The following is a 21,376-nucleotide window of genomic DNA, read 5'->3' as shown; positions in this document are numbered from 1 at the left end:
TTCCAGCACCTAAAACAATGCCAGTATCTTCTTATAGGCAGTGCTCAGAATATATTTTTTGTATTGATCCAAAGTCTTTAGAATGGCCATTGATGGCTTGAGATTCTAGCCAATGTATCCTAACAACTAAGAAGACATATGGTTATTATTAAGTTGATGCATTTTGCCAGTATTAAAATATCATAAATAATTTTAATTTGGTTTTTAACTCTGCTGATTTAATCCACCACCGACTTAACACAGTGGATAAATCCAATGGCTGTGTAACTTACCTGAGGGTGTGAGTTTTCAGTTTTTCTTTAATACCTACTGTAACACATGATAGTATCTCATTACCCTAGTTCTTCCTGCTCACTCTGACTGTTTTGACTGGGGCTATGCCAGAGGCTGTTTCTGAAAGTGGTACCACTTTTGAGTGAGCCTGGAGTCAGAGAGCCTAGGGGTTGTGGAATCTTGACTCCATCACACACTAACACAACAGTTCAGTGCAAATTATTTAATCTGTTTTAGAACTCATTTCTCTACCTATGAATTGGGGATAACAATTATATTTCCCTCCGAAGATTGTGGCACAATTAAGAGATGATATGTACATAGCATTTAGCCTAGTCTCTGACATTTTAGGATCAGCACATCAATGTCAACCACTATTATTTTCATAATTATTATAACATTGTAATATTTCCATTTGGCCCTAGGTTTTTTTTTTTTTTTTTTTTTTTTTTTAGTGATCAAAATTTATACAAAAAAATTCTTAAAAAATCCTGGCAGATCAAGGATGAGACAACTAGTAGGCAATAATACAGTAATTCATTTACATCATGTCAAAAATGACTGAAAATAAAACTTTATGGAAGAGTATATTTTTATAAATATCTTTGCTTCAGAGTTTTCTGATAAATATTCGTTTTGGCCTGAGAACTACATAGTTGATTTCTGTATGAAACTGAATATTTTTTGAAAGTTAGAACTAAATTAGTTGGGTTATTTTTGCATGATGAAAGCGTGAAAACAAAACACCTTTTTTGCTAAAATATTATCTGGTCCTCGTTTCAGCCCAGAGGACTGAAAATACTATGAAATTAAAATTTCAAATGTGGGAAGGAAATTCTATAATATTTGTTAATTCTAGCCCCAAAATGTTCAAAGTTATTTTTGCTTCAAAATCTGGAACTGAACATGCACTTAACAATTTGTTTCAATTCATACTGTTAAAAGCTTGCCCTGTCTATCCTTGCAGGTTTGAAGGTGTATTTGAAGTATTTCTCCTTTCTTTAGAGAAAGTTGAATAAAGTGGTAAGAGGAACAAGTCAAAGCAGCTATCTTTTAACATTGCTAGGGTATGCAGTTGTAAAATTTCTAAGGAAATAATAAATTATCTATATGTTAAACCAGGACATCTAAACACAATGTCATTGTGTTCAAGGTGAAGGTCTGCATGATTGGTGACATTGTTCAGAAAAATGAACAAAATGCATCTCATTATATAACACCCTTAAATAATTGTCTGAGATCAAATGATTTTACCCTAGATTCTCTATAGAACACCAGGATTATAATGGGCTTTATATATCAGGTGGGACGAGGAGTTAATACTGAAAATTTTCTGGCTGTGAAATACCACAGACACATAAGCCATTGCATTCCTGGGATTGGGGGCCCTGCAGCAGTGACCATTTGGATTTTTCTATTAAAGGAAAATGTACTTGGTATGTCTACATGGGATGACACCAAGCAATTGTGCCAATGTGGCTTCACTTGCTCTAGTTTTCTATTTCCTCCTTTGAGAATCTTAAATTTCAGTAGAACATGAATTTAGCATACATCTTGCATTTGATTAGATCACATTTTATATATTTTATGCATTTTAATCCAAGTTTGGCTCTGTGAACCTTACCATCTGTCTGGAGTTGTCATTGCATTTTATTTTTAATTTTAATTTACCCCATTATATTTTTGACTAAAAAGTGGTTTTATTTTTGGCAATCTCCTCACCTAGTGTCTTCTTTCCCTCTCATCCATTTTCCACAATGCATCCAAAAAAGACCTTCTAAAACATATATCTGATGACACAATTCCCAATTTAATCTTATTGTCTTTCTAATAAGTCCAAATTCTTGGATTAGACTCATAAGGCCCTGCATCATCTAGACCCTTTGAATATATCTCCGTACCTTCCTCTTTTGCATGCTATGTTCCTATTGCAGTTCCTCTAGCCATGCTCTCTTTTGCCTCCAAGTTCTGTACATACTCTTTCCTCTGCCTGAATCATTTCTCCCACACTCTGCCTCAATATGTCCTATTTCTTCCAAGTCTTCACTGACAACCTTACCTTTTCCCCACACAATACACTAACTATATCCTCCTGTCTCATAGATTAAATGAGGTCATGTAGTGCTATGTGTCTGCAATACTAGAATGTAAACACCAAGAGGAAACAGACACCATCTACCTTATTTTCTGTTGGGACTCCTATATCTAGTCTAGGACCTGGGACATGACAGTAATTCAATAAGTATTTATTAAAAGCCTAGAGGGATGAGTAAGAAAAGCTGTGCTGTGCTTAGTTGCTCAGTCTTGTCCAACTCTTTGTGACCCCATGGACTGTAGCCTGCCAGGCTCCTCTGACCATGGGGATTCTCCAGGCAAGAATACTAGAGTGGGTGCTATGCCCTCCTCCAGGGGATCTTCCAAACCCAGGGATTGAACCTAAGTCTCCTGCATAGCAGGTGGATTCTTTACCATCTGAGACACCAGGGAAGCCAAGAAAAGCTGCACATGTATAATTTATGATTTTTACTTATTTTTGTTGTTGTTTTAGTCACTAAGTCATGTCTGACTCCTTTACGATGCCATAGACAGTAGAGGAGCCTCCAGGCTCCTCTTCTGTCCATGGGATTTCCCAGGAGTCTGTTGTCATTTTCTCCTCCAGGGGATCTTCCCAACCCAGGGATCAAATCTGCATCTCCTACATTAGCAGGCAATCTTTACCACCGAGCCACCAGGAACACCCTTTTTACTTATTGTATAGTATAAATTTAAAAAATAATCTGTAGCTATAACTGAAGTAAAAAATCCCTTGTAAACCTTATTTTATTTTAATCTGTTATTCTGTAGGAACAACCGCTAACTGGAACTGCTGTATTTTGTGGGCTAGTGTATGGTAAACACCATAAAAATTATCTCAGATCATAAGACATCCTTTGTAATTTACTTAGACATTGTTATCTGAGTTTCAATTATTTATGATAATATTTAATTGCATCTAAAATAAATAGTTATAGAGATTTAAAAATCAATATTCCAATTAGAAGCTTACCACACATAAATGTACGAAATGGCACACCTTTAAGTTTGTGGCTAAAAAAACACCTCATAAAAATGCCTCTAGGAATCAAGAAGTTTGTGAAATACAACTCAGATCGCTGCTAAATCCAAATGGAGAACTGTGGTTCCAGTCATAGGTAAGGCCTATGGAGAACTTTACTATTCAACTCTACTGATATGTTGAATATGCTGATTATGTTGACAGCTGCCAGCTTTTCCTTTTGGTAGAAAACAAAAGGTTGCTTAGCCATGAACTCAAAGAAAAAATATTATAAATTTTAGAGTCATCTGTGGAGACCACATTCAGTAGCATCACGTCTACTAGAATCGGGTGGGAAAACTGATTCTTCTGGATATTCGTATAACCTTGTTGATATCATTTAAATTATTGTGCTGCCAGTCCTGTGGGTTCAACATTTGCAGGAGAATACACTAAGCATTAGAGAGTTGACAAGTTTAACAAATATTCATCATATATTTTTCAACATGTGATATAATGTTCGTGAGAGGATGAAATGGTTGGATGGCATCATCGACTTAATGGACATAAGTTTGTGCATACTTAGGGAGATGGTGAAGGACAGGGAAGCCTGGCGTGCTGCAGTCCATGGAGTCACAAAGATTCGAACATGATTTAGCAACTCAACAACTATGTTGGGAGTAAATACAGAGATGAATGACAGAGAAAAAAAGTAACAAATAGATTACATACTGTTACTGAGGGATATAAAGAAAATAAAAGAGTGATGAGTGGGGTACCAATCGGGAGTAAACTAGGAATCAAATTTAAGATGGCTGATCTGGAATGCCTCTTACAGGAGCTAATTTTTGAGCTAAGAATATGAATAAACAATCAGTGAAAATGCTGGGAAACACCCTCTAGGCAGAGGCTATTGCAATGGCAAAGTTTCTGATGTGGAAGAGGGCTTGCTGTATTTGAAGATAAGAAAGAAGACTAACGTGACTGGGGAATAGTGTGCAAGAGCAAGGGCATGAGATGGAGCTGGAGAGGTACTTGGATGAGACAAGATTTGTAGGAGTTTGGGTTTTAGCCTAAAAAAAAGGAAAGCCCTAGAAAGGTTTTATGCAAGGAGAAACATAATATGATTTACATTTCTAAAACTCTCATTCTAGCTACTGTGTGGAAAATTGATAATAGAGGACCAAGAATGAAAGCTGAGAGCCTTTTTAGTCTGTTTTGTTTTAGTACAGCTGTGAAATATGGTGGCAGAGTTGATCAAAGATGTATTGTGGAGACAGAATTGACAGGACTTGTTCAAGCATTGGATGTGAAGGGTGTGTCAACAAAGACATGACTAGATTATATGATTTAACCTACTTGGTAGAGAGTTGTCTCAATTACTACCAAAAGTAAGCCCAGGAAAGAACAGGAATATCTTTATTTCACGATAAAGGAAAGTTCAACATCTCCCTACTGGACATGTCAAATTTAAAATACATACACAACTAAAATTACTTGCTAATTCAAAGATCTTGAATGTGGAATAGCTCCTCTAGGCCCTTCTGCGCCTGTGCAGCCACTGCTCCTTGGAAGTGGGGTTGCTCCTCCCGGCCACGGCCCCTGGCCTCGGGCATGGGGTAGGTCCTCCCCTATCATCAAAAAAGCAAGAGAGTTCCAGAAAAACATCTATTTCTGCTTTATTGACTATGCCAAAACCTTTGACTGTGTGGATCACAATAAACTGTGGAAAATTCTGAAAGAGATGGGAATACCAGACCACCTGATCTGCCTCTTGAGAAATTTGTATGCAGGTCGGGAAGCAATAGTTAGAACTGGATATGGAACAACAGACTGGTTCCAAATAGGAAAAGGAGTACGTCAAGGCTGTATACTGTCACCCTGTTTATTTAACTTTTATGCAGAGTACATCATGAGAAACGCTGGGTTGTAAGAAGCACAAGCTGGAATCAAGATTGCTGGGAGAAATATTACTAACCTCAGATATGCAGATGCTGCTAAGTCACTTCAGTCGTGTCCGACTCTGTGCAACCCCGTGCAACCCCATACACGGCAGCCCACCAGGCTCCCCCGTCCCTGGGATTCTTCAGGCAAGAACACTGGAGTGGGTTGCCATTTCCTTCTCCAACGCATGAAAGTGAAAAGTGAAAGTGAAGTCGCTCAGTCGTGTCCGACTCTTCGCGACCCCATGGACTGCAGCCCACCGGGCTCCTCTGTCCATGGGACTCTCCAGGCAAGAGTACTGGAGTGGGGCAGAAAGTGAAGAGGAACTAAAAAGCCTCTTGATGAAAGTGAAAGAGGAGAGTCAAAAAGTTGGCTTAAAACTCAACATTCAGAAAACGAAGATCATGGCATCTGGTCCCATCACTTCATGGGAAATAGATGGGGAAATAGTGGAAAGTGTCAGACTTTATTTTTCTGGGCTCCAAAATCACTGCAGATGGTGACTGCAGCCATGAAATTAAAAGATGCTTACTCCTTGGAAGAAAAGTTATGACCAACCTAGACAGCATATTGAAAAGCAGAGACATTACTTTGCCAACAAAGGTCCGTCTAGTCAAGGCTATGGTTTTTCCAGTGCTTGTGTATGGATGTGAGAGTTAGACTATGAAGAAAGCTGAGTGCTGAAGAGTTGATGCTTTTGAACTGTGGTGTTGGAGAAGACTCTTGAGAGTCCCTTGGACTACAAGGAGATCCAACCAGTCCATTCTGAAGGAGATCAGCCCTGGGATTTCTTTGGAAGGAATGATGCTAAAGCTGAAACTCCAGTACTTTGGCCACCTCATGCTAAGAGTTGACTCATTGGAAAAGACTGATGCTGCGAGGGATTGGGGGCAGGAGGAGAAGGGGACGACAGAGGATGAGATAGCTGGATGGCATCACTGACACGATGGACGTGAGTCTGGGTGAACTCCGGGAGCTGGTGATGGACAGGGAGGCCTGGTGCCCATGAGGCTGCTATTCATGGGGTGGAAAAGAGTCAGACACTACTGAGGGACTGAACTGAACTGAACTGAATTCAAAGATCAAGAGTCTTACCACATGGGAGAAACACAGTAGCTGAAACAAATCAAGGAGTCAGGTAATGACTTCTTTGTATTTATATGTTAAAGATACATTATTTGCTCACTGCTAGGTGTTGGTGACAGAGAGAAGGCAATGGCACCCCACTCCAGTACTCTTGCCTGAAAAATCCCATGGACAGAGGAACCTGGTAGGCTGCAGTCCATGGAGTTGATAAGAGTCGGATACGACCTGGCGAATTCACTTTCACTTTTCACTTTCATGCATTAGAGAAGGAAATGGCAACCCACACCAGTATTCTTGCCTGGAGAATTCCAGGGACGGGGGAGCCTGGTGGCTGCTGTCTAAGAGGTCGCACAGAGACATGACTGAAGCCGCTTAGCAGCAGCAGCAGCAGGAGTTGGTGATGGACAGGGAAGCCAGTGTGCTGCAGTCCATGAGATCACAAACAGTTGGACATGACTGCTGGACTGAACTGAACTGAGGAGACAGAAGGGCTTCTCTGGTGGCTAGGCAGTAAAGAATCTGCCTGCAGTGTAGGAGCTGCAGGAGAGGAAGTTTCGATTCCTGGGTCAGGAGGATGCCCTGGAAGAGGGCATGATGACTCATTCCAGTTATTCTTACCTGAAGAGTCCCATGGACAGAGGAACCTGGCAGGCTACAGTCCATAGGGTGGCAAAGAGTTGGACATGACTGAAGAGACTTACGGCATGCACACAAGAGACAAGAGCTTTGAATCATTTGTTAAGCGATAGAGTCAGATTTACTTTGAGAACCCACCCCCATGAACAGAATCTGCATTCACAGGAAGAAAATCAGGTACTCAGGGAGCTGATGTGGCAGCAACATTTTTAGCACTGGCTGTAGAATCCCTCAGAGTCACTCCAACTACACTATGCTGGCAAAAGTCATTGAACGTGAAAGTGTTAGTCATTCAATCATGTCCTGCTATTTGTGATTCCATGGACTGTAGTAGCCCTGCAGGCTCCTCTGTCCATGGAATTCTCCAGGCAAGAACACTGGAGTGAGTTGCCATTCCCTTCTCCAGCAGATCTTCCCGACTCAGGGATTGAACTCGGGTCTCTTGCATCGCAGGCAGATTCTTCGCCATCTGAGCACCAGAGAAGCCAAACTCATTAGTGAAACTCAATCTGCAAATCTCTCTTTTATTTGCCTCTTTAAAAAATAAAATCCATTTCCTTCCAGAACTATTCAAAAAAAAATCTATTGCCTTTTTAAAATCATAGATTTTTAGGAATATGTTTTTAAAAGAGCATCTGGTTTATTTCTCACTGAAAGCTGGTGTTAAGAAGTGAGAAACATGGAGCAAGTCAGCACCAAACACCGAGACTGTGAATAATTTGCTTCATAATTGGAAAACATATATATTTTATTCAAGTTATGTGCCACAATTACCTGTTATTAAAAAGCCTTGGTAGTCACTGAAGGACAAAATTTGGAGGACTTTGGAATATCTCTCCCCAAGCATTATATTTCTTACCTAGACATTTCCTATAATAACAAAGTCAAGGTTATGAGAAAGTATCTCCTTTGAGCTATTAATCTAAGTTTTCATCTGGGTTTTCCCCTTTTTCCTTCCCTATTAGCTACAAAACAGGGCTCTTTGCCTACTACTTCAGTTCAGTTCAGTTCAGTTCAGTTGCTCAGTCATGTCCAACTCTTTGCGACCCCATGAATTGCAGCACACCAGGCCTCCCTGTCCATCACCAACTCCCGGAGTTTGCTCAGACTCACGTCCATAGAGTCAGTGATGCCATTCAGCCATCTCATCCTCTGTCGTCCCCTTCTCCTCCTGCCCCCAATCCCTCCCAGCATCACAGTCTTTTCCAATGAGTCAACCCTTCGCATGAGGTGGCCAAAGTACTGGAGTTTCAGCTTTAGCATCATTCCTGCCAAAGAAATCCCGGGGCTGATCTCCTTCAGGCCTCAGTGAAAGCAGAATTTGCCTGAAAACTATTTCCTCCTTAGTTCACTTTTAATTCCAAAAGCGTAAGTTAGTTTTTCTATGTATTCTGGAGAGACACTAGGGTTGGAACATAGAGAGAGACCTCTCTTGAAATAGGGAGTCCAAACGAAATACAGGAAACTTAGTTAAATTTGAATTTCAAATAAACAGCAACTAATTTTTAGTACATCCCAAACATAGCATGGGATATAGTACTTAAATTAAAAATTAAGTATTATTTATTTGAAATTCAAGTATACTTGAGCATCTTATAATTTTTGTTGTTAAAACTGGCAACCTTACCATGAAAGAGATGTAGGGAGGAAAAGATTGCCTCTAACTAAAAGCAAAGAGAGGGAAATATTGAGACTTTGGCCCTGTCCTAGCAATATAGGACTTTACATAACAGAGAAGTAGGACAACCTCTAAGAAGAATGGCAGGGTGTATGCCTGTGGGACACAAACTTTAATATATATTTATAAATTTATATTTTTATTATTTATAGCATTCTGATTATTTGTACTCATAATTATTCCCCACCCAAGAGAATAGCGTGTCATCCATTTTATCAACAATATATTTCTATCACCTTCGTACATGAATGACAGCTTCACTGGATATAGATCGTTTGTATAAGAACTTTTATACCTTAAACTTGGAAGATATTACTCTACTGCCTTTTGTCATCTAATACTATGAACAGGCTTAGTGTAGGTATGATTTTTCTTCCTTTATAAGTGTCTTGTTTTAATGAACTTATCTTCAAAACAGAAACAGACCCACAGACATAGAGAACAAATATATGGTTTCCAAAGTAGGTTGGGGAAGAGATATGTTGGTAAATTGGGGTTAGCAGAGGCAAATAGAATGGATATATAGAATAAGTAAACAATAAGGTCCTATTATATGGCACAGAAAACTATATTCAATACCTTGTGATAAACCACCATGGAAAAGAATATGAAAAAGAATGTATGTATATATATATATCTCTGAATCACATTGTGGTAAAGCAGAAATTAAATTAATACAACATTGTAAATCAACTATACTTCAGTAAAATAAATTAAAAAATAACCTATTTTGCCTGCCTGGCTATTTTCACAATTTATTGTTTCTCCTTGGAATTAATGACATTCAGCAGAACATGCCTAAATATTGGTCTTTTCTAGCCCCGCACAAAGACTCTGCTTCCTGGACCTATTTTGCCAAAGATCAATCTTCTAAAGCCCTTCCCTTCTATCCATCACTTCCACCATCAGGTGACTGCTCAATAAATGTAATGGTTTAGGTCTCTTCCTGTTCCAACAGCCAATGTTCTCCTTTGATGCTCTGCTTTCTTGGACTACCCTACTCCCTGAACATCAATTAGCATTAGTTTTCTTCACTTCTCTTGACAATATGACCTCCCTATGCCAGTGATAGCCAAGGAACTCTAGGCACACCAGCATGAACAGAGACTATTTGCTTTTCTTTCATAGACTTTATTTTTTAGAGCAGTTTTCAGTTCACAACAAAATTGAACAGAAGGCACAGAAATTTCCTATATTCTCCCTGTTCCTTCACATGCACAGCTTCACCCTTCATGAGTGTCCCCTATCAGAGCGTATATTTGTTCAAACAATAAACCTTGACACTTCACTATCACCAAGTCCACAGTCTACATCAGAGTTCACTCTTGGCATTGTATATTCTGTTCAATTCTGTTCAGTTGCTCAGTCATATCCAACTCTTTGGGACCCAATGGACTGGCAGCACACCAGGCTTCCCTGTCCAGCACCAACTCCCAGAGCTTGCTCAAACTCATGTCCATTGAGTCGGTGATGCCATCCAACCATCTCATCCTCTGTCATCCCCTTCTTCTCCTGCCTTCAATCTTTCCCAGCATCAGGGTCTTTTCCAATGAGTCAGTCCTTTGCATCAGGTGGCCAAAATATTGGAGTTTCAGCTTCAGCATCAGTCCTTCTAATGAACATTCAGGACTGATTTCCTTCAGGATGGACTGGTTGGATCTTCTTGCAGTCCAAGGGACTCTCAAGAGTCCTCTCCAACACCACAGTTCAAACCATCAATTCTTCAGTGTTCAGCTTTCTCAATAGTGCTCAGGTTTCTCACATCCATACATGACTACTGGAAAAACCATACCTTTGACTAGACGGATATACTTTGTCAGCAAAGTATACCTTGTGGATTTGGACAAATGTATAATGACATGTATCCATCATTATAACATGGTTACAAAGTAGTTGAACTTCCCTAAAAATCATTTGTACTCCACCTATTCATCTCACCCCTACTTCTAACCCTAAAAACCACTGATCTCTTTACTGACTCTGTAGTTTTGACTTTTCCAGAATGTCATATAGTTAAAATCACATAGTATGTAGCCTTTAGGAGGCTTCTTTAATTTAGTAATATGCATTTAAGATTCCTCCAAGTTTTTTCAGGGCTCATTTCTATTTTGTGCTATCTACTTTTCTCCTTTGTGGGCATCTTGATTTTGAGTGTCCTATATGGAACCTGTGTAGAGTAAGACAGTCTTTCCTTGATAATATATTTTCCTAACTCTAGACCATTTGGATTACAAGATGGGGATTATAATGTATCTCATATGTGGTATGATTTCCAGGACACTTGGAACAAAATATTAACTAGGCTTTGTATCACCCTGCCCCTGAATCTGGTGCTAACTTGTCATTAAATGGGAAGCAAATTACAAAGGAAGTAGTCCCACTAAGGATCTGAAAATTGATGTTCTCTACAGTTACTTCTAGTATTTCTTTTCTGGATGAAGCAAATCCAGGAAATCTTTCCATTTCCCAGAGAAATTGGAAATACCAGAAACCATGATGCAAAAAGATCTGAGTGTGAAATTAGTCATTAAATTCTACTTCAAAGTAGCTAGAATTTGGTATCTTCGTATCTGGTCAACTGTTTATAGTTCCTGTTGCTGAACTTAATAAACAAAACATCACACAGAGTCAAGATCATAAATGACTTTGGTCTTTGGTCCTAAATGCTTAATAGCTACTTCCCTTTGTCCTCCATTGTTTTGCTAATTGTTCTTCTGCAGGACAGAGACAACAATTACCTTGCAAGATAAACAAGGTCCCTTCTGTAGTTATATATGGGAGAATTGAAGGGGGAGCAACACAAAATATTTTCTTAAGAGTTAGAGCCAGGATATTGAGATGCCATAAGGAAGAAAGGGATAAAAGGATGCTTGCTCCTTTCCAAATGAAAACTCCTTTGTTAAGCACATTAGCATACATGGGTTTTGGAAGCTAATTTTTTTCTTTACTTGTATAAGAATTTCTCCAACTTCTGGGGAGTGGGTTAAAGGAGAGGAAAACTGCATTGGTTTTCAAACTTTTCTACACATTAGAATCATGGGGGCAGCTTGAAAACCATTGACAACTGTGTCTCCCTGCCTCACTTTCAACTATTGTGATTTAGTTGGTCTGGAACACAGCCTGGGTCTTAGATTTTTAAATCCCCAAGTCATTTCAGTGCACAAACCACTTCGGGAATAATTTCCATAATGTTATACAGGCAGGGGCCAAGATACGTCAAAATTACCTGGTAAAGCTAAAGATACATACATTGCCTCAGTTTCTGTCCCATACCTCCTGAGGATATTTGGCAAAACTAATACAATTATGTAAAGTTTAAAAATAAAATAAAATTTTAAAAAAATCAAAAAAAAAAAAAAAAAGAACTCCCAGATGATGGGCTAAAACTCCTCAATCAACTTCTGTGCAGACAGTAGTAACTATAGACAACAGAAGTCCTCATTAGCTTGGTTACTACCTCAATACGTAGATCCACACAGATGCCTGGAGCACCTTCTTTACTTCTCTCTAGGAATCCATGTCTCATACCCCCTTTTACAATTTGAATGGAAAATAATTCACTGCTTATTTATTATTATTATTATTATTTTTTAATTTAAAAGTTCCAGCAACTTGACTGCTTTTCATTCCTTTGGGATGTGCATTCTCTCTCAAGTCATTCTGCCCTGACTCATTCTTAACATGCTTCCCATGCCTGTGCTCCCACTCCAGCTAAACTGAAAGCTTCCTGAGGGTCAGGGGTTCCCCATGACATTTGTCTGAATCACACATGACCCCTCCTCTGGTGTCCAATATATATCCTGCAGGTTACAAAGCATGATACAGACATTATACATATATGGAGAGAAATTTGTTCAAGGGGAGCAAATGTAACTGATAAACTTTTAAAAGTATATTCATTTGCTATAATTCAGACTGAAAACATTAAATTGTCAAGTGGATGACAAATAAGATCTCAAAATCTCTGAACAATATTATGTCTGTATTGTTCTTTGTATTTCACCAGTCTATGTGATTGCTACCATAACTGTACTGGGAAGTGGACAAGACCTCTTCATAGGTGTATGATGATGGGGCCATGAGGGGAGGTGACCTGCCCTGATCCTACCTGACAACTGGGAGAATCACATGTAAAACTCCATCTTCTTGACTTTCAGGAATTCCCATGATCTCTATTCCCATGATCTCAACCACTCTCCATTTACTCCTGACCCTGTATCTGCATCTTCAATCCTTTTCTCCTAAGATCCACATTTCTAAATATATTTGAAAGAATTTCACCTTCATGTTCTAATGATAAGTCAAACTCATTAGGCCTCAAAAGGAGATTTTATCAGTTGATCCTATCTCTTTTTTCCCAACCCCTATATTCCAGTTAACATGTCTATATTCCATTTAACAACTTCACCATTTTTCTCATTCCCATTTTCTATTTAATTTTCTGAATTTATCACTTGCAAGGCTCCATTGATTCAGTTTCAACAATGTCTCTCATTTCTGTATGTGCGTGTGTGCTAAAGCTACTTCAGTCATGTCCTGCTCTTTTTTTAATTAATTACTTTAATTGGAGGCTAATTATTTTACAGTATTGTGGTGGTTTTTGCCATACATTAACATGAATTGACCCTATGGACCATAGCCCACCAGGTTCCTCTGTCCATGGGATTTTCCAGGCAAGCATACTGGAGTGGGTTGCCATGCCCTCTTTCAGGGGATCTTCCCAATCCAGGGATCGAACTCGTGTCTCTATGTCTCCTGCATTGGCAGGCAGGATCTTTACCACTAGCGCTACCTTCTCATACAGGCAGGATGACAGTAGCTTTTGCAATGATTTTCTGCCTTCAGCTTATTAGCTCTCCAATTCTCTCCTCTCATTGCTTCTTAACTGAAACCACAGTTTTAGTTACCATATTCCCTATTCAATGGTCTTCCATTTCCTAAAGAAAAATTCAAAAGACTTTTAGGGTCTTTTGTGGTCTGTCTATAAGCCATATTTCTAACATTAGCTTTTCATAGATCCTACTGTCCAGATACCCATAAGTATTCACTAATCCTTATCAGGTCACATGCATTCACTTTTATGTGTTTTTGTACTTTTGAGGGTTTATACTCTCTCTGCCTGAGTGACCATTTCCCTTCCCCTCACATACTCTCCCTCTCTCTCATGTTATCATCCTCTTTATTGTCAAAAACTCACTCCTCTAAGAAAGTCTACATTTTTTGCATATCTTCTTCCAATTTACAGCTTTAGTTCTGGTCGATACCATCTATTTACTCTTTTAATAATTTATACTTTACTTACCACATTTAATTATTCTTTATATCATGATTATACAAATATATAAAATATACTGCACATTGTATGTATTTTATAATACATATTATACATGATATATATAATCTCACCTAGAATGAAGCTTCTTGGGAGCATAATTCAAGATTTGGTTAACTTGAGACAAGATGGGTCATAAATATTTAAATGAATTTTTTTTTTTTTTTTGCTATTTTCTACCTAAAGGCACAAACATGAATATATATAAATAATTTTGGATTGAACTATAGAATGATTTATGTGTCCCATGCTGTGTGCTAAGTGCTGTGTGCTGTCCGACTCTTTGCAACCCTATGGGCTATATAGCCCGTAGGCTCCTCTGTCCATAGGAGTCTCCCAGGCAAGAATACTGGGGTGGGTTGTCAGGCCCTCCTCCAGGGGATCTTCCCAACCCAGGGATCGAACCTGCACCTCCTGTGACTCCTGTATTGCAAGCAGATTCTTTACTGCTGAGCCACCAGGGAAGCCCCATGTGTCCCATAGTGAGTTAGAACTGATGACTCCTAAAAACTTAACTTCAATATTGAATGATTGTTTCCAAATTTATAATGAACGAGTAATTTAATAAATATTTACTTAATCAGAAATGGTTCTGGGACTTGTATACTTCAATTAGTGGAAGAAATCTGCATGTAAGACAGGTCCTGACACCCCCCCCTTGCTCACCTGCCCCAGCAACACAACTAAGCACCCAAAAAGACTATGCTTGAATCAAGCCAAAATCAGCGAGAGAGGGACTGAATAAGCAAAAATATGTCAAATTCATTATCTGCAATTTCAACTTTGCCTTTTTATTCAGTTCAGTCGGTCAGTCGTTTCCGACTCTTTGCAACCCCATTGACTGCAGCGTGCCAGGCTTCCCTGTCTACCATCAACTTCCCAGAGCTTGCTCTGACTCATGTTCATTGAGTCAGTGATACCATCCATCTCATCTTCTGTTGTCCCCTTCTCCTCCTGCCGTATATCTTTCCTAGCATTAGGGTCTTTTCCAATGATGAGTCAGTTCTTCACATAAGGTGGCCAAAGTATTGGGAGCTTTAGCTTCAGCATCAGTGCTTCCAAAGAATATTCAGGACTGATTTCCTTTAGGATTGACTGGTTTGATTTTGCTGTCCAAGGGACTCTCAAGAGTCCTCTCCAACATCACAGTTAAAAGCATCTATTCTCCAACTCTCAGCTTTTTTTTACAGTCCAACTCTCACAATCATACGTGACTACTGGAAAAACCATAGCTTTGACTAGATGAACCTTTGTCGGCAAAGTAATGTCTCTGAATTTTTAATAATGTCTAGGTATGTCATAGCTTTTCTTCCAAGGAGCAAGAATCTTTTAATTTCATGGCTTCAGTCACCAACTGCAGTGATTCCGGAGCCCAAGACAATAAAGTCTGTCACTGTTTCCATTGTTTCCCCATCTCTTTGCCATGTAGTGATGGGAATAAATGCCATGATCTTCGTTTTTTGAATGTTGAGTTTTAAGCCAGATTTTTCACTCTCCTCTTTCACTTTCATCAAGAGGCCCTTTAGTTCCTCTTCTTGCCTGGAAAATCCCGTGGACAGAGAAGCCTACCAGGCTCCTCCACCCATGGGGTTGCAAAGAATCGGACACGACTGAGCAATTTCACTTGCTTTAGTTCCTCTTCACACTCTGCCATAAGGGTGGTATCATCTGTGTACTTAGGGTTATTGATATTTCTCCCGTCAATCTTGATTCCAGCTTGTGTTCAACCAGCCCAGCATTTCACATGATGTGCTCTGCATATAAGTTAAATAAACAAAGTGAGAATATACAGCCTTGATGTACTCCTTTCCCGATTTGGAACCAGTCTATTTTTCGAGGTCCCGTTCTAACTGTTGCTTTTTGACCTGCATACAGATTTTTTCAGTAGGCAGGTGAAGTTGTCTTGTATTCCCATCTCTTTAAGAATTTTCTACAGTTTGTTTTGATCCACACAGTCAAAGGCTTTAGCATAGTCAATGTAGCAGATATTCTTCTGGAATTATGTTGCTTTTTTTATGATCCAACAGATTTTGGCAATTCGATCTCTGGTTCTTCTGCCTTTTCTATGTTATTATTATTTTTTAATTTTATTTTATTTTTAAACTTTACATAATTGTATTAGTTTTGCCAAATATCAAAATGAATCCGCCACAGGTATACATGTGTTCCCCATCCTGAACCCTCCTCCCTCCTCCCTCCCCATTCCGTCCCTCTGGGTCGACCCAGTGCACCAGCCCCAAGCATCCAGTATCATGCATCGAACCTAGACTGGCAACTCGTTTCATACATGATATTTTACATGTTTCAATGCCATTCTCCCAAATCTTCCCACCCTCTCCCTCTCTCACCGAGTCCATAAGACTGTTCTATACATCAGTGTCTCTTTTGCTGTCTCGTACACAGGGTTATTGTTACCATCTTTCTAAATTCCATATATATGCGTTAGTATACTGTATTGGTGTTTTTCTTTCTGGCTTACTTCACTCTGTATAATAGGCTCCAGTTTCATCCACCTCATTAGAACTGATTCAAATGTATTCTTTTTAATGGCTGAGTAATACTCCATTGTGTATATGTACCACAGCTTTCTTATCCATTCATCTGCTGATGGACATCTAGGTTGCTTCCATGTCCTGGCTATTATAAACAGTGCTGCGATGAACATTGGGGTACACGTGTCTCTTTCTCTTCTGGTTTCCTCAGTGTGTATGCCCAGCAGTGGGATTGCTGGATCATAAGGCAGTTCTATTTCCAGTTTTTTAAGGAATCTCCACACTGTTCTCCATAGTGGCTGTACTAGCTTGCATTCCCACCAACAGTGGAAGAGGGTTCCCTTTTCTCCACACCCTCTCAAGCATTTATTACTTGTAGACTTTTGGATCGCAGCCAGTCTGACTGGTGTGAAATGGTACCTCATAGTGGTTTTGATTTGCATTTCTCTGATAATGAGTGATGTTGAGCATCTTTTCATGTGTTTGTTAGCCATCTGTATGTCTTCTTTGGAGAAATGTCTATTTAGTTCTTTGGCCCATTTTTTGATTGGGTCATTTATTTTTCTGGAGTTGAGCTGTAGGAGTTGCTTGTATATTCTCAAGATTAGTTGTTTGTCAGTTGCTTCATTTGCTATTATCTTCTCCCATTCTGAAGGCTGTCTTTTCACCTTGCTAATAGTTTCCTTTGATGTGTAGAAGCTTTTAAGGTTAATTAGGTCCCATTTGTTTATTTTTGCTTTTATTTCCAATATTCTGGGAGGTGGGTCATAGAGGATCCTGCTGTGATGTATGTCAGAGAGTGTTTTGCCTATGTTCTCCTCTAGGAGTTTTATAGTTTCTGGTCTTACGTTTAGATCTTTAATCCATTTTGACTTTATTTTTGTGTATGGTGTTAGAAAGTGTTCTAGTTTCATTCTTTTACAAGTGGCTGACCAGATTTCCCAGCACCACTTGTTAAAGAGATTGTCTTTAATCCATTGTATATTCTTGCCTCCTTTGTCAAAGATAAGGTGTCCATATGTGCGTGGATTTATCTCTGGGCTTTCTATTTTGTTCCATTGATCTATATTTCTGTCTTTGTGCCAGTACCATACTGTCTTGATAACTGTGGCTTTGTAATCGAGCCTGAAGTCAGGTAGGTTGATTCCTCCAGTTCCATTCTTCTTTCTCAAGATAGCTTTGGCTATTCGAGGTTTTTTGTATTTCCATACAAATTGTGAAATTATCTGTTCTAGCTCTGTGAAGAATGCTGTTGGTAGCTTGATAGGGATTGCATTGAATCTATAGATTGCTTTGGGTAGTATACTCATTTTCACTATATTGATTCTTCCAATCCATGAACATGGTATATTTCTCCATCTGTTAGTGTCCTCTTTGATTTCTTTCACCAGTGTTTTATAGTTTTCTATATATAGGTCTTTAGTTTCTTTAGGTAGATTTATTCCTAAGTATTTTATTCTTTCCGTTGCAATGGTGAATGGAATTGTTTCCTTAATTTCTCTTTCTGTTTTCTCATTATTAGTGTATAGGAATGCAAGGGATTTCTGTGTGTTGATTTTATATCCTGCAACTTTACTATATTCATTCATTAGTTCTAGTAATCTTCTGGTGGAGTCTTTAGGGTTTTCTATGTAGAGGATCATGTCATCTGCAAACAGTGAGAGCTTTACGCCTTCTTTTCCAATTTGGATTCCTTTTATTTCTTTTTCTGCTCTGATTGCTTTGGCCAAAACTTCCAAAACTATGTTGAATAGTAATGGTGAAAGTGGGCACCCTTGTCTTGTTCCTGACTTTAGAGGAAATGCTTCCAATTTTTCACCATTGAGGATAATGTTTGCTGTGGGTTTGTCATACATAGCTTTTATTATGTTGAGGTATGTTCCTTCTATTCCTGCTTTCTGGAGAGTTTTTATCATAAATGGATGTTGAATTTTGTCAAAGGCTTTCTCTGCATCTATTGAGATATTCATATGGTTTTTATTTTTCAATTTGTTAATGTGGTGTATTACATTGATTGATTTGTGGATATTGAAGAATCCTTGCATCCCTGGGATAAAGCCCACTTGGTCATGGTGTATGATCTTTTTAATGTGTTCTTGGATTCTGATTGCTAGAATTTTGTTAAGGATTTTTGCATCTATGTTCATCAGTGATATTGGCCTGTAGTTTTCCTTTTTTGTGGGATCTTTGTCAGGTTTTGGTATTAGGGTGATGGTGGCCTCATAGAATGAGTTTGGAAGTTTACATTCCTCTGCAATTTTCTGGAAGAGTTTGAGCAGGATAGGTGTTAGCTCTGCTCTAAATTTTTGGTAGAATTCAGCTGTGAAACCGTGTGGACCTGGGCTTTTGTTTGCTGGAAGATTTCTGATTACAGTTTCAATTTCCGTGCTTGTGATGGGTCTGTTAAGATTTTCTATTTCTTCCTGATCGAGTTTTGGAAAGTTGTACTTTTCTAAGAATTTGTCCATTTCTTCCACGTTGTCCATTTTATTGGCATATAATTGTTGATAGTACTCTCTTATGATCCTTTGTATTTCTGTGTTGTCTGTTGTGATCTCTCCATTTTCATTTCTAATTTTATTGATTTGATTTTTCTCCCTTTGTTTCTTGATGAGTCTGGCTAATGGTTTGTCAATTTTATTTATCCTTTCAAAAAACCAGCTTTTGGTTTTGTTGATTTTTGCTATGATCTCTTTTGTTTCTTTTGCATTTATTTCTGCTCTAAGTTTTAAGATTTCTTTCCTTCTACTAACCCTGGGGTTCTTTATTTCTTCCTTTTCTAGTTGCTTTAGGCGTAGAGTTAGGTTATTTATTTGACTTTTTTCTTGTTTCTTGAGGTATGCCTGTATTGCTATGAACTTTCCCCTTAGCACTGCTTTTACCGTGTCCCACAGGTTTTGGGTTGTTGTGTTTTCATTTTCATTCGTTTCTATGCAAATTTTGATTTCTTTTTTGATTTCTTCTGTGATTTGTTGGTTATTCAGCAGCATGTTGTTCAGCCTCCATATGTTGGAATTTTTAATAGTTTTTCTCTTGTAATTGAGATGTAATCTTCCTGCATTGTGGTCAGAAAAGATGCTTGGAATGATTTATATTTTTTTGAATTTACCAAGGCTAGCTTTATGGCCCAGGATGTAATCTATCCTGGAGAAAGTTCCATGTGCACTTGAGAAAAAGGTGAAATTCATTGTTTTGGGATGAAATGTCCTATAGATATCAATTAGGCCTAACTGGTCTATTGTATCATTTAAAGTTTGTGTTTCCTTGTTAATTTTCTGTTTAGTTGATCTATCCATAGGTGTGAGTGGGGTATTAAAGTCTCCCACTATTATTGTGTTATTGTTAATTTCTCCTTTCATACTTGTTAGCATTTGTCTTACATACTGCGGTGCTCCCGTGTTGGGTGCATATATATTTATAATTGTTATATCTTCTTCTTGGATTGATCCTTTGATCATTATGTAGTGACCTTCTTTGTCTCTTTTCACAGTCTTTGTTTTAAAGTCTATTTTATCTGATATGAGTATTCCTACTCCTGCTTTCTTTTGGTCCCTATTTGCATGGAAAATCTTTTTCCAGCCCTTCACTTTCAGTCTGTATGTGTCCCCTGTTTTGAGGTGGGTCTCTTGTAGACAACATATGTAGGGGTCTTGTTTTTGTATCCATTCAGCCAGTCTTTGTCTTTTGGTTGGGGCATTCAACCCATTTACGTTTAAGGTAATTACTGATAAGTATGATCCTGTTGCCATTTACTTTATTGTTTTGGGTTTGAATTTATACACTGTTTTTGTGTTTCCTGTCTAGAGAATATCCTTTAGTATTTGTTGGAGAGCTGGTTTGGTGGTGCAGAATTCTCTCAGCTTTTGCTTGTCTGAAAAGCTTTTGATTTCTCCTTCATACTTGAATGAGATCCTTGCTGGGTACAATAATCTGGGCTGTAGGTTCTTTTCTTTCATCATTTTAAGTATGTCTTGCCATTCCCGCCTGGCTTGAAGAGTTTCTATTGAAAGATCAGCTGTTATCCTTATGGGTATTCCCTTGTGTGTTATTTGTTGTTTTTCCCTTGCTGCTTTTAATATTTGTTCTTTGTGTTTGATCTTTGTTAATTTGATTACTATGTGTCTTGGGGTGTTTTGCCTTGGGTTTATCCTGTTTGGGACTCTCTGGGTTTCTTGGACTTGGGTGATTATTTCCTTCCCCATTTTAGGGAAGTTTTCAACTATTATCTCCTCAAGTATTTTCTCATGGTCTTTCTTTTTGTCTTCTTCTTCTGGGACCCCTATGATTCAAATGTTGTAGCTTTTAATATTGTCCTGGAGGTCTCTGAGATTGTCCTCATTTCTTTTAATTCGTTTTTCTTTTATCCTCTCTGATTCATTTCTTTCTTTTTTTTTTTTTAATTTTATTTTATTTTTAAACTTTACATAACTGTATTAGTTTTGCCAAATATCAAAATGAATCCGCCACAGGTATACATGTGTTCCCCATCCTGATTCATTTATTTCTACCATTCTATCTTCTAATTCACTAATCCTATCTTCTGCCTCTGTTATTCTACTATTTGTTGCCTCCAGAGTGCTTTTAATTTCATTTATTGCATTATTCATTATATATTGACTCTTTTTTATTTCTTCTAGGTCCTTGTTAAACCTTTCTTGCATCTTCTCAATCCTTGCCTCCAGGCTATTTATCTGTGATTCCATTTTGATTTCAAGATTTTTGATCAATTTCACTATCATTATTTGGAATTCTTTATCAGGTAGATTCCCTATCTCTTCCTCTTTTGTTTGGTTTGGTGGGCATTTATCCTGTTCCTTTATCTGCTGGCTATTCCTCTGTCTCTTCATCTTGTTTAAATTGCTGAGTTTGGGGTGTCCTTTCTTTATTCTGGCAGTTTGTGG

Source organism: Bubalus bubalis, chromosome 10 (assembly GCF_019923935.1).
Source record: "Bubalus bubalis isolate 160015118507 breed Murrah chromosome 10, NDDB_SH_1, whole genome shotgun sequence".
NCBI lineage: Eukaryota > Metazoa > Chordata > Mammalia > Artiodactyla > Bovidae > Bubalus > Bubalus bubalis.
The sequence above is the reverse complement of the archived record's forward strand: the minus strand, read 5'-3'. Positions refer to the sequence as shown.